This window comes from Dermochelys coriacea, chromosome 2 (assembly GCF_009764565.3).
Source record: "Dermochelys coriacea isolate rDerCor1 chromosome 2, rDerCor1.pri.v4, whole genome shotgun sequence".
In the NCBI taxonomy this organism is placed as follows: Eukaryota; Metazoa; Chordata; order Testudines; family Dermochelyidae; genus Dermochelys; species Dermochelys coriacea.
In genome coordinates this window covers 159,974,797-159,989,864 of record NC_050069.1, presented here as the reverse complement: position 1 = coordinate 159,989,864, position 15,068 = coordinate 159,974,797, and the positions used below count along the sequence as shown (strand labels likewise).

At 42.0% G+C, this 15,068-nt stretch overlaps 1 protein-coding gene and 1 long non-coding RNA gene across 6 annotated transcripts in view; both read right to left on the bottom strand.

Moving 5' to 3' along the window:
* The window catches only part of MOCOS (molybdenum cofactor sulfurase), a 394,513-nt gene that overhangs the window by 114,212 nt on the left and 265,233 nt on the right, over window positions 1–15,068 (bottom strand). The gene's annotated exons all lie outside the window — the stretch shown is intronic.
* On the bottom strand, window positions 639–8,165 carry LOC122458860. Its single transcript, XR_006279148.1, has 3 exons — window positions 5,727–8,165; window positions 3,005–3,012; window positions 639–1,133 (listed from the first exon to the last, which is right to left on the bottom strand). It is a non-coding gene; the product is annotated as an uncharacterized LOC122458860 (long non-coding RNA).

Below are 15,068 nucleotides of genomic sequence, written 5' to 3'. Positions count from 1 at the left end.
TGTGATCCATTGGGTTCTCTAGAAATTACGTGAATACCCAGAGAGCTTAACAGTTTTATGATATACTTTCTACAGGTTGGGCAGGCGGGGGTTGTTTGTTTGTTTTTTTTTTATTTGTCTTTAAAGCAATCCTATAGGAGTCTACATCAAGGACACAATTCTCTATTAAATGCTCTCATATGGTTAGAAAAGTTATAGAAGTTTTTATTTTTTATATAAAATTCTTTAAAAGATTCTTTCCAGAAGGGAAAAAACCTTGAATATTTTAAACTAGTTTCAACTATTTTTTTTATTACTATGCCCACATCATCCTGCAACCCCCACTTTCCTCTGTTACCACCATAAATATGCATGCACCATACATTTGTTCTTATCCTAAATGGCACTCCATCCTCATATACACCAGAAATTCACTAACTCTTGCCATTGAAGGACTGACCGTATACCCACTGAAATCAACAGGAATATTTCAGAGTAGCAGCCGTGTTAGTCTGTATTCGCAAAAAGAAAAGGAGTACTTGTGGCACCTTAGACTAACAAATTTATTAGAGCATAAGCTTTCGTGAGCTACAGCATCCGATGAAGTGAGCTGTAGCTCACAAAAGCTTATGCTCTAATAAATTTGTTAGTCTCTAAGGTGCCACAAGTACTCCTTTTCTTTTAACAGAAATATTGTCATTGATTTCAATGACTGCTGGATCACACCCATATTCATTCTCACCAAAATCCTGGGGATCTTGCCCAACTTCTCTTTATAGGTAGAAGACATAATAAAATACATTTACTGCTGAGGGCCAAAATCCAGGTATTCATTACACGGCCCAGTGAGTCAGCTGGGTAATAGGTATCCCCAACGTGGGAATGGTGGAGGAAACAATCCTTGTCTCCTTAAACTAATAGAGCAGTTACAGAGGCTACTTCAGTGCAGTCGCTGAAGTAGTCTTAAGTGCCCAGCCTATTTGACTGAAATATGATATCATATATGTTAATATTTGACAGTAATAAATAAGCCAAACTTTAATCTTTATACTGTAACTCAGTCTAGAATAAGTATCACACCAGCTACATCCAAAAATATCCACACACCTTCAGTAGGAGTTGGGTCAGAGACTGCTGGAGAGTGAGGAATGCAACTCTGAGCCCCGGTCTCCACTAGGTGTTGAGGTCGAATTTAGCAGCATTAAATTGATTTAACCCTGCACCCATCCACATGACAAAGCCCTTTTTTTTTTCAGCTTAAAGGGCTCTTAAAATCGATTTCCTTACTCCACCCCTAACAAGGCTGAAATTGGTTTTGCTGAGTTGAATTTGGGGTACTGTGAACGCAATTAGACAGTATTGGCCTCCGGGAGCTATCCCAAAGTGCTCCATTGTGACCGCTCTGGACAGCACTCTCAATCCTGCACTGACCAGGTAGACAGGAAAAGGCAGGAAAAGGCCCGCGAACTTTTGAATTTCAATTTCCTGTTTGGCCAGTGCAAGCTGCAGGTGACCATGCAGAGCTCATCAGCAGAGGTGACCATGATGGAGTCCCAGAATCGCAAAAGAGCTCCAGCATGGACCGAACGGGAGGTACGGGATCTGATCGCTGTATGGGGAGAGGAATCCGTGCTATTAGAACTACGTTCCAGTTTTCGAAATGCCAAAACATTTGTGAAAATCTCCGAGGGCTTGAAGGACAGAGGCCATAACAGGGACCCGAAGTAGTGCTGCATGAAACTTAAGGAGCTGAGGCAAGCCTACCAGAAAACCAGAGAGGCGAACGGCCGCTCCGGGTCAGAGCCCCAAACATGCCGCTTCTATGATGAGCTGCATGTCATTTTAGGGGGTTCAGCCACCACTATCCCAGCCGTGGTGTTTGACTCCTTCAATGGAGATGGAGGCAACACGGAAGCAGGTTTTGGGGACGAACAAGACTATGATGATGAGGTTGTAGATAGCTCACAGCAAACAAGCGGAGAAACCGGTTTTCCCGACAGCCTAGAACTGTTTCTCACCCTGGACCTGTAGCCAGTACCCCCCGAACCCACCCAAGGCTGCCTCCCAGACCCGCCAGGCGGAGAAGGGACCTCTGGTGAGTGTACCTTTTAAAATACTATACAAGGTTTAAAAGCCAGCATGTTTAATGATTAATTTGCCCTGGCATTCGTGGCTCTCCTGGATATACTCCCAAAGCCTTTGCAAAAGGTTTCTGGGAAGGGCAGCTTTATTCCATCCACCATGGTAGATCCACCATACCACTCCAAGCCAGTAGCACTTACTAGGGAATCATTGTAGAACAGAGCATTGCAGTGTATGTTTGCTGGTGTTCAAACAACATCTGTTCTTTATCTCTCTGTGTTATCCTCAGGACAGTGATATCATTAATGGTCATCTGGTTGAAATAGGGTGCTTTTCTTAAGGGGACATTCAGAGGTGCCCGTTCCTGCTGGGCTGTTTGCCTATGGCTGAACAGAAATGTACCCCGCTGTTGGCCACGCGGTGGGGGGAGGCAAAATGTGACCTTGTAACGAAAGCACATGTGCTACGTATGTAATGTTAACAGCAAGGTTTACCGTGAAAGAGTGTACCCATTGTTCTATAAAATGTGTCTTTTTAAATATCACTGTCCTTTTTTTTTTTTTTTTTTTTTTCTCCATCAGCTGCATGTGTTTCAAGGATCACAGGATCTTCTCCTTCCCAGAGGCTAGTGAAGATTAGAAGGTGAAAAAAACGCACTTGCGATGAAATGTTCTCTGAGCTCATGCTGTCCTCCCACACTGACAGAGCACAGACGAATGCGTGGAGGTAGACAATGTCAGAGTGTAGGAAAGCACAAAATGACCGGGAAGAGAGGTGGCGGGCTGAAGAGAGGGCTGAAGCGGAAAGGTGGCGGCAGCGTGATGAGAGGAGGCAGGATTCAATGCTGAGGCTGCTGGAGGATCAAACTAATATGCTCCAGCGTATGGTTGAGCTGCAGGAAAGGCAGCAGGAACAGAGACCACTGCTACAGCCCCTGTGTAACCAACCGCCCTCTTCCCCAAGTTCCATAGCCTCCTCACCCAGATGCCCAAGAACTCAGTGAGGGGCCTCCGGCCACCCAGCCACTCCACCCCAGAGGATTGCCCAAGTAACAGAAGGCTGGCATTCAATAAGTTTTAAAGTTTTAAACTTTTAAAGTGCTGTGTGGCCTTGTCCTTCCCTCCTCCACCACCCCTCCTGGGCTACCTTCGTAATTATCCCTCTATTTGTGTGATGAATTAATAAAGAATGCATGAATGTGAAGCAATAATGACTTTATTGCCTCTGCAAGGGTGATCGAAGAGAGGTGGGGAGGGGGGTTAGCTTACAGGGAAGTAGAGTGAACCCAGGGGCAGGGGGTTTCATCAAGGAGAAACAAGCAGAACCTTCACACCGTAGCCTGGCCAGTCATGAAACTGGTTTTCAAAGCTTCTCTGATGCGCACCATGCCCTCCTGTGCTCTTCTAACCACCCTGGTGTCTGGCTGTGCGTAACCAGCAGCCAGGCAATTTGCCTCAACCTCCCACCCCGCCATAAACATCTCCCCCTTACTCCCACAGATATTGTGAAGCACACAGTAAGCAGTAATAACAGTGGGAATATTGATTTCGCTGAGGTCTAACCGAGTCAGTAAACTGCGCCAGCCCGCTTTTAAATGTCCAAATGCACATTCTAGCACCATTCTGTACTTGCTCAGCCTGCAGTTGAACAGCTCCTGACTACTCTCCAGGCTGCCTATGTATGACTTCATGAGCCATGGCATTAAGGGGTAGGCTGGGTCCCCAACGATAACTATAGGCATTTCAACATCCCCAGAGGTTATTTTCTGGTCTGGGAAGAAAGTCCCTTCCTGCAGCTTTTGAAACAGACAAGAGTTCCTGAAGAGGCGAGCGTCATGTACCTGTCCCGGCCATCCCACGTTGATGTTGGTGAAACGTCCCTTGTGATCCACCAGTGCTTGCAGCACTATTGAAAAGTACCCCTTGCGGTTTATGTACTCACTGGCTTGGTGCTCCGGTGCCAAGATAGGGATATGGGTTCCGTCTGTGGCCCCACCACAGTTAGGGAATCCCATTGCAGCAAAGCCATCCACTATGACCTGCACATTTCCCAGGGTCGCTACCCTTGATATCAGCAGATCTTTGATTGCGTTGGCTACTTGCATCGCAGCAGCCCCCACAGTACATTTGCCCACTCCAAATTGATTCCTGACAGACCGGTAGCTGTCTGGCGTTGCAAGCTTCCACAGGGCTATTGCCACTCGTTTCTCAACTGTGAGGGCTGCTCTCATCTTGGTATTTTTGTGCTTCAGGGCAGGGGAAAGCAAGTCACAAAGTTCCATGAAAGTGCCTTTACGCATGCGAAAGTTTCGCAGCCACTGGGAATTGTCCCAGACCTGCAACACTATGCGGTCCAACCAGTCTGTGCTTGTTTCCCGGGCCCAGAATCAGTGTTCCACCACATGATCCTGCCCCATTAGCACCATGATGCCCACCTTGCCAAGGCACATGCTTTGAGAGAAGTCTGTGTCCATGTGCTCATCACTCTCGTAACCGCGCTGACGTCGCCTACTCGCCCTGTTTCGCTTTGCCAGGTTCTGGTGCTGCATATACTGCTGGATATTGCGTGTGGTGTTTAATGTGCTCCTAATTGCAAAAGTGATCTGAGCGGGCTCCATGCTTGCCGTGGTATGGCGTCTGCACAGAAAAAAGGCGCGGAACGATTGTCTGCTGTTGCCCTGATGAAGGGAGGGGCGACTGACGACATGGCTTACAGGGAATTAAAATCAACAAAGGGGGTGGCTTTGCAAGAAACTGAATGGCCGCCTCAAGGATAGAATTCAAAACCTCAAGGATAGAACTCAAAACTGGGTTTAGCAGGCCGTTCATTTCACAGAGGGAGGGCGGAGAAAATGAATACAAAACAAATCTGGTCTATTTCTTGTTTTGAGCCACTTCATCTATTTTTATACATCTTGCTGGCAGCAGACTGTGCAGTACGAGCGCTAGCCATCATCATCTCCTGGGTGCTCGGCCGAAGATGGTGCAGTATGACACTGGCGATGGTCTTCTGCTAGCTGCAGATTAAAAGACTCGATTTTAATCGAGCCGATAGGACTCCATCGCCATGAGACGAAACAAGGGAAATTACCTGGCTGAGTCACTCCCATGTTTGCCCAGGCGCCCGGTTAAAAGAGCACCCAGGACTACGTCAATGACAGCTATCAGTCATATTGCACTGTCTGCTGTGAAAACGCAATAAACTGCTGCTGTGTAGCAATGGAGTACCACATCTGCCAGCACCCAGGAGACATACGGTGATGGATAGCTGAGTGGGCTCCATGCTTGCCGTGGTATGGCGTCTGCACAGGTAACTCAAGAAAAAAGGCGCAAAACGATTGTCTGCTCTTGCTTTTACGGAGGGAGGGAGGGAACGGGGCCTGACGAGATGTACCCGGAACCACCCACGACAATGTTTTAGCCCCATCAGGCACTGGGATTTCTACCCAGAATTCAAATGGGTGGTGGAGACTGCGGGAACTGTGAGATAGCTACCCACAGTGCAAAGCTCCAGAAGTTGACGGTTGCCTCTGTACTGTGGACACACTCTGCCGACTACATGTACTTAGAGCATTTGTGTGGGGACACACACACTCAACTGTTTAAAAATGCTTTCTACAAAACCGACTTCTATAAATTCGACCTAATTTCATAGTGTAAACATACCCTGAGAGGGGGAAAAAAGGCTTCAGTGGATTTATCCTGCACTCTAATTTCAGTCTCAGCTACCCTACCCTTGCCCTGAAACCTCTGACATTAACAGACACAGATTCTTCAAAACAACCAACAACAAAGAACCCTGCCGACCCAAACTTATAAATATGTACATGCTTTTATGTACGTGAATTAACAAGTCTATCTGAAAACATTAATTTTATCAGTTATATTACTTAGTGTGTTTTTAAAATGCATATTCATAGCTAAATCATAATCTAGCTTTATTTGCATTTTTCTATTGACTAATATGCTTAATAGTTAAAGACATGATTAAGGTTCTCTCTCACTCACATTTAGAAATATAATTTAAGTTATTGCTTGATACCATACTTTCAGTTTTTAATCCTTTTTGTTTTGATTACTTGTAGTGCATAATTACATGGCATATTTCGGAATTAATGGCTCTGCTGCATGATCATTCCAAATGCACTATGTTATATGTGCCGCTGACTGAGTTACTCATTATGAATAAATTATCCGGCAAATTTAGCCTTTTATTTTTCTTGTTCAAAATCACTGGGAAACTGAATTTCTACTAATGTATTGGGTATTTGTAAATATTTTCTAAATAATTTGCATGAATAAATTTCAACAGGTTGTTGATCACAACTTGCTCATTTTGAAAATCATAGCTTAATTTAGCTGTATGTAAGGTGCGCAACTGATCACCTAAGTTATAAAGTATTTTTCTGCTCCCTCATTAGATGATTGACACTTTTGAAAAATGGGAGAATGATGAGTAATTCACATCTGGTACTAATTTTAAACAAATTATCATTCACATTTTATTTGGAACATGAATTTGGGCACATTTCCATAATTAAAGTGGTTGGCAATTTGAATTTTCATGAACAATGAATAATTGTCCCATGAATAACAGTGGACCCCACTCATGATAATTGCAATAACTAAACAAATAATATTTTATATTATTTAATATGCTGTAATAAGGTGATTTCATAATTTGTGGACTGGAATACAATTCCAAAAAAAATATTAGCTAGGTTGACCTATGCCACTATTCAGTTATCTATTTTATAAATAATATTTACTTATATAGTGCTTTACATATTCTGATAGTAACTAATAATGTTCCTTTAACTAAGTTTCACAACAACAGCAAAATAGCATTATCCCTTTTGTAACTAAGAGTCTTCATGAGCCTGATTATTCACTATCTTGCACCTTGTGTAATCATTTACACACAGGCAGAGGAAGCATAAATGCGACCAAATCAGGATGATTTTGTTTTACACTGACTTCGCACTCATTCTGGATAGATGTAAATGACTACACGAAGCGGAAGGCAGGGAACAATCACTCACTGGGAAATTCAGACAGATTAAGAGCAGGACCCAAAATCCACTGAAGTTAAGAGAGAGATTTCCATTGACTTCAAGCCTGATCCAAATCCCATTGAAGTACAAGAACTTATTGTGGGTTGTTAAGAGACACAGGAAATGAATTTAGGAATTCCATCTCTAATTCCATTTCTATTCATGCATCATTAGTCTGTATATAAACTAGCATATTTATTTATAGTTATCAGCCTTTTAGGTGTAGTTTATTAAGTAATAACAGTAGATTGGATCTGAATTTCCTGTCTCAAAAGATGGATTATTAATTCAATATACAGCAGTCTACTAGATTTGACCAAATATGAACAATTGGGCTCACAATTTTTATATTCCATACTATGATGTCTCCTGTTGCTCTAGTCACAAGCCTGCATTGGGAGCGGTGCAGTATTGCATCTCTTATGCAGGTATACAGAGGCATTACATGTTACCTCCTGGAATTCCCTGGCAAGAGGAGGGAAAAGCCTGCTCTTACACCCTGCACAGAATTCTCTCTGTGTGTGTGTGTGTGTGTGTGTGGCTAGCCAGCTCCACTGGCTGGTATTAGAGGTTGGCTAGCACTTCCTGGGGTGCCATCCCTGTGGTTACGAGGTCTCCTTGCTGTTTCTCCATCTCTTAGTAACATATGTAGGGCACAGTCTGGCCCTATAGCTGTCACAGGCTCTTTCATATGTACAAACAAGAGGTCATCACGTATCTTATTGCAAGAAAGCAACAAGAAGTACAGTCTGAAAAATCAATTTAGAAGGAACCAACTCAGAAATTGTTTGGATTTTTTGGTGAAGCGAAAAAGTCACAATTGGGTCTGTACCACAGCAGGGATTCAAAGTGGGTCTCCCACATCTCAGATGAGTGCCCTCACCACTGGGCTAAAAGGCAGCAGAAGCAGCAGCACCATCAGCTCTTCCTCCAGCCATTTTGTGAATGGCCATAACTCTTTATGTCAATTCACGAATAGTTTCAGGGTACAATGTGGATGAGGTAATATCTTTTACAGAACCAGCTTCTGTTGGTGAGAGAGAAGCTTTCGAGCCACAGAGAGCTCTTCTTCAGGTCTCAGAAAGGTACTCCAAGTATCACAGCTAAATGCAAGCTGAAGCATAATATCCTGGGACTGACACAGCTACAACTACACTGAACAGACAAACACACCTTGATAGATCATCTAATCCAGTCCTCTGCACTGAAACAGGAGTAAGCGTTATCTAGATCTTCCTGGACAGGTATTTGTCTAACTTCCCTTCAAAACCTCCAATGACAGAGATTCCACAACCTACCGAGGTAATTAATTCCAGTGCTTAGCTACCTTACGGTTAGGAAGTTTTTCCTAATGTCTAACCTAAATCTCCCTCTCTGTAGTTTAAGCCCATTATTTCTTGATCTGTTCTCAGTGGAAAAGGAGAACAATTTATCACCCTCTTCTTTATAACAATCCTTTACGTATTTGAAGACTGTTATAAGACCATTATCTCCCTCCTCAGTCTTCTCTTCTCCACACTAAACAAACCCAATTTTTTCAATCTTTCCTCATAAGTTGACCTAGACTTTTCAAGTTGTTTTAGCAAGAGATCTCAAGCCTTTCTATGGAATGAGTAAAGTCTTGACTTGAACATGAGTCTAAAACTCCACATTACTTTGAAAGGCCTTTTTGGTAGGACACTGTGTTTGACTGCAACATGGCAACGTAACATGAATTTTCTGCTATGAATGCATGACATTAACATTTGTAATACTGTATGTGCACATGTTAAACTGAATAAATGAAAACAAACATAGCTGCAAGAAACTCTCCATATCACCCACAAGGATCAGAATGGAAAAAAAAAGTGACGGTAATCGCTGAAGCACCACCAATGAAGCTCTGTGCACTCCTGAAAAAACACAGGCCAATTGACAGTTACCTAGTACCAATTAACTCTATCAGTCCATAAAATACAGACTGCTTAATTCTTCCTTACAACATTAATTCTGCCTCTACAAAGGACACCCACTCAATTCTGCACCCCACACTTGGCACAAACCCTCCATGCACAACACTGATACAGGAACCCCTCCCTAAGACTGTTGATGCAGACCTCCACACAATGTAGAGCCTCACCACAATTCAGAAACACCTCTCTCTACATAGAAGCACACACAAACAATTAATGAAGACCTCCCACATTTGGTGTATTCCACACATTTTACAGACCTCTCCTGTCACATACCCACAGAGGCTCCTCACAGATGATGTGTTCTCTGCAGACTACTAACTTCACACACAGGTTCTCCCCAATTGATATGCCCTAACACACCCTCTGTAACTTATATCACCCTCCATCCTCTCCCCCCCACCACACACAGAGGTCCTCACATAATTTATACACCCACTCTTCTATGGCTGCTGGGTGTAACAGTATTGGGGGACCTTCATCTTCCAGACTGAGCAGGAAGCAGAGGAACAAAGCAACTGTTCCTCAACCAGCTCCAGCATTCAGGAGAGAGTGAAACACTCATCAGAAGGTATGGAAGGGTGGGGACCCTCATCAGCACAGGGAACAGTTTTGATAGGCCAGTGAAGTTGAATGGGTGGGGCACGATGGTGGTAGACTCACAGCAGTGCCGGTATAGCATGTGGGCATGTACCAGCTCTTTCTGAGCCCTGGTTTACTCTTTATATAGTTGTAGACAAGTTATCTGTATAAAACCATGATAGATATTTTGTTTATTTTATGAGGTGATTTGCTTAGCACACAATTTCAGTGTGGTTTCCCATATTACAATTTTGGAAGCATGTATGTGCAAATATCAGGTTAGGGAAAAGTTTGTAAGCTCTGGGCCTGATTTTCTTCTCACACAAGTGTAAATCAGGAGTAACTCTGTTGAAGTTACACAGATGTAAAGCTGGTGTGGGAGCAGAATCAGTCCCTAGATTCATAGATACTAAGGTCAGAAGGGACCATTCTGATCATCTAGTCCAACCTCCTGCACAGTGCAGGCCACAGAATCTCACCCACCCACTCCTATGAAAAACCTCACCTATGTCTGAGCTATTGAAGTCCTTAAATCATGGTTTAAAGACTTCAAGGAGCAGAGAAGCCTCCCTCAAGTCAACCATGCCCCATGCTACAGAGGAAGGCAAAAAAACCTCCAGGGCCTCTCCAATCTGCCCTGGAGGAAAATTCCTTCCCGACCCCAAATATGGCGATCAGCTAAACCCTGAGTATATGGGCAAGATTCACTAGCCAGATACTACAGAAAATTCTTTCCTGGGTAACTCAGATCCCATCCATCTAATATCCCATCTCAGGGGATTTGGCCTATTTACCCTGAATATTTAAAGATCAATTACTTACCAAAATCCCATTATCCCATCATACCATCTCCTCCATAAACTTATCAAGTAGAATCTTAAAATCAGATAGATCTTTTGCCCCCACTGCTTCCCTTGGAAGGCTATTCCAAAACTTCACTCCTCTGCTGGTTAAAAACCTTCGTCTGATTTCAAGTCTAAACTTCCTGGTGGCCAGTTATACCCATTTGTTCTTGTGTCCACATTGGTGCTGAGTTGAAATAATTGCTCTTCCTCTCCTGTATTTATCCCTCTGATATATTTATAGAGAGCAATCATATCTCCCCTCAACCTTCTTTTAGTTAGGCTAAACAAGCCAAGCTCCTTAAGTCTCCTTTCATAAGACAAGTTTTCCATTCCTCGGATCATCCTAGTAGCCCTTCTCTGTACCTGCTCCGGTTTGAATTCATCCTTTTTAAACATGGAAGACCAGAACTGCACACAGTATTCTAGGTGAGGTCTCACCAGTGCCTTGTATAATGGTACTAAAACCTCCTTATCCCTACTGGAAATGCCTCTCCTGATGCATCCCAAAACCGCATTAGCTTTTTTCACAACCATATCACATTGGCAGCTCATAGTCATCCTATGATCAACCAATACTCCAAGGTCCTTCTCCTCTTCTGTTACTTCTAACTGATGCATCCCCAATTTATAACTAAAATTCTTGTTATTAATCCCTAAATGCATAACCTGATGTTTCCCCTACCCCATAAGGTAAAGCGGGCATGGCTGTTTTCTCTAAATCTGAAGGTCTTAACGCTGCTTTGCAACAGTTCTGCCAGTTTCATTAACTGCACTTCCTTTCCAATCATTTCATAAGAAGACAGTACTTATAATCTGGCTATTTATTCTAATCTTTGATGTTTCAGACTCATAAATACACTAAGTTAGAATGTAGAAAACTACTTTGCATGACAAATTTGAGATTTCTGCTGGAAACATTTGACTGAAATTTATTTTTGTTATCCATAGGGAATAAAACATTACATTATTTGATTGTTATTCACATTTTAGTAATCGCATTATGACCCTCCACTAAGAAATGAAATGGGAATGTGCCTTTTTTCCCCATTAAGAACCAAACTTCTCCCTACCTACTCCCCATAAAAACATAGTCACTTAAAGAGCAACAGAAAATTAAAAAGAAAAAACTAATATAAATGCATTGTTTTATTTTCAAGTATTTTGAGATTTCAGGAAATCTTTTTCAGAGTCGCTCCTTCCCAGGATAGAGTCTCCCACCATATAAGTATGGCCAACATTCTTTGTTCCTAGTGGTATACATCTACATTTAGCTTTATTAAAGTACATATTGTTTGCCTGTGCCCAGTTTACCAAGTAATGCAGATCACTCTGAATCTGTCCTCTTCATTATTTACTACTCCCCCAATTTTTGTGCCATCTGCAAACTTTATCAGTGATTATTTTATTTTCTTCCAGTTCATTAATAAAAATGCTAAATAGCACAGGGCTGAGAACCAAACCCTGCAGGACCCCACTGGAAATGCACCCACTATATGTTGATTCCCTGTCTACAGTTACATTTTCAGACCTATCATTTAGCCAGTTTTTAATCAATTTAATGTGTGGATGTAAATTTTATATCGTTCTTGTTTTTTAATCAAAATATCATATGGTACCAAGTCAAACAGCTTACAGCAGTGGTTCTTAAAGCTGGTCCACCACTTGTTCAGGGAAAGCCCCTGGTGCGCCGGACCGGTTTGTTTACCTGCCGTGTCCGCAGGTTCAGCTGACCGCGGCTCCCAGTGGCCGCGGTTCGCAGCTCCAGGCCAATGGGAGCTGTGGGAAGTGGCGCAGACCAAGGGACATGCTGGACGCCCTTCCCGCAGCCCCCATTGGCCTGAAGTGGGGAACCGCGGCCAGTGGGAGCTGCGATCGGCTGAACCTGGAGACGCGGCAGGTAAACAAACCAGTCTGGCGTGCCAGGGGCTTTCCCTGAACAAGCGGCGGAGTGGCTTTGAGAACCACTGCCTTATAGAACTCTAAAGATATTACACCAACACTATTACCTTTAGCAATCAAACTTGTAATCTTAAAAAAGATTAGGGCTCTCAAGAGATTAAAAAAATTAATCACATTTAATTGCAGGATTAAAAAAATTAATCACAATTAATCACACTGTTAAACAATAATAGAATACCATTTATTTAAATATTTTGGATGTTTTCTACATTTTCAAATATATTGATTTCAATTACAACACAGAATACAAAGTGTACAGTGCTCACTTTATTTTTGATTACAAGTATTTGCACTGTAAAAAACCCAAAAGAAATAGTATTCTTCAATTCACCTAATACAAGACCTATTGTGCAATCTCTTTATCATGAAAGTTAAACTTACAAATGTAGAATTATGTACAAAAAACCCAAATCAATGTAAAACTTTACAGCCTACAAGTCCACTCTGTCCTACTTCTTGTTCAGTCAATCGCTCAGACAAACAAGTTTGTTTTCATTTGCAGGAGATAATGCTGCCCGCTTCTTGTTTACAATGTCACTTGAAAGTAAGAACAGGCATTCTCATGGCACTGCAAGATATTTACATGCCAGATGCGCTAAAGATTCATATGTCCGTTCATGCTTCAACCAACATTCCAGGGGACATGCGTCCATGATGATGACAGGTTCTGCTTGATAAAGATCCACAGCAGTGTGGACCGATACATGTTTACTTTCATTATCGGAGTCAAATGCCATTAGCAGAAGGTTGATATTCTTTTTTGGTGGTTTGGTTTCTGTAGCTTCCACGTCGGAATGTTGCTCTTTTAAGACTTCTGAAAGCATGTTCCACACCTCATCCCTCTCAGATTTTGGAAGGCACTTCAGATTCTTAACCTTGGGTTGAGTGCTGTACCTATCTTTAGAAATCTCACATTGGTATTTCCTTTGTGTTTTGTCAAAATTGCAGTGAAAGTGTTCTTAAAGTGAACAACATGTGCTGGGTCATCATCCGAGACTGCTATACCATGAAATATATGGCAGAATGCGGGTAAAACAGAGCAGGGGACATACAGTTCTCCCCCAAAGAGTTCTGTCACAAATTTAATTAACCCATTATTTTTTAACAAGCGTCATCAGCATGGAAGCATGCCCTCTGGAATCGTGGCCAAAGCATGAAGGGGCATATGAATGTTTAGCATATCTAGCATGTAAATATCTTGTAATAGCAGCTATAAAAGTGCGATACAAATGCCTGTGCTCACTTTCTGGTGACATTGTAAATAAGAAGAGGGAACATTATCTCTGTAAATGTAAACAAACTCGTTTGTCTTAGTGATTGGCTGAACAAGAAGTAGCTCTGAGTGGACTTGTAGGCTCTGAAGTTTTACATTGTTTTGTTTTTGAGTGCAGTTATGTGACAAAAATCTACATTTGTATGTTTCATTTTCATGACAAAGAGATTGCACTACAATACTTGTATGAGATGAATTGAAAAATACTATTTACAGTGCAAATATTGTAATAAAAATACACACTTTGATTTCAATTACAACACAGAATACAACAGATATGAAAGTGTACCAAAACATCCAAAATATTTAATAAATTTCAATTGGCATTCTGTTGTTTAACAGAGCGATTAAAATTGCGATTAATCGTGATTAATTTTTTTGTGTTGATCATGTGAGTTAACTGCGATTATTCGACAACCCTAAAAAAGGTATCAAGTAAGTGCAACAGGATCTATTTTTCATAAACCCATGTTGTTTGCCTTAATTACACTGCCCTCTTTTAATTCTTTATTTATGGAGTCCAATATCAGCTGCTCCATTATCTTGGCTGGGATTGATGGCAGGCTGACAGATCTATAATTACTCAGGTCATCCCATTTATACTTTTTAAAAATTGGCAAAACATTAGCTTTCTTCCAGTTTTGTGGAACTCCAAGACTTATTGAAAATCAACATTAACTGTCCAGCAAACTCCTCAGCCAGCTCTTTTAAAAATCTTGGATGCAAGTTATCTGAACCTGCTGATTTAAAAATGTCTAACTTTAGAAGCTTCTGTATAAAATTCTCCAGAGATGCTAGTGGAATGGAAATCATCACCATATGATGAGACTATATCATATGTTTTTTGCTAAATACAGAACAGAAATATTTATTGAACACTTTGGCCTTTTCTGTATTATTATTGATAATTCTACCATTACCATCTAGTAATGGGTCAATACCATTCTTATCATTCTTTTTGTTCCAAATATATTTGTAAAACTCCTTCTTATTGTCCTTAACACTGCTGGCCATAGATTTCTACTTCTGTCCCTTTGCTTCCCTTATCAATTTTCTACAATTCCTAACTTCTGATTTATATTCATTACTAAGGTTAAGATTCGGTCACAGGTATTTTCAGTAGAAGTCAGGGACATGCTGTGGTCCTCTGACCTGTCCCTAACTTTTAGGAAAAATACCTTGGGGGTGGGGGGAACAAACACAGCAGTGCTGAGGTTTGCACTTGATCCAGCTCTGCTGCTGCTCCAGTGGCAGGGCTTACAGCTGCTGCTCCAGCCTCAGAGGGGCTGACCCAGCCCTGATCACTGCTCTGGTGGACCAGGAACTGCTACCCTGGCAGTAAG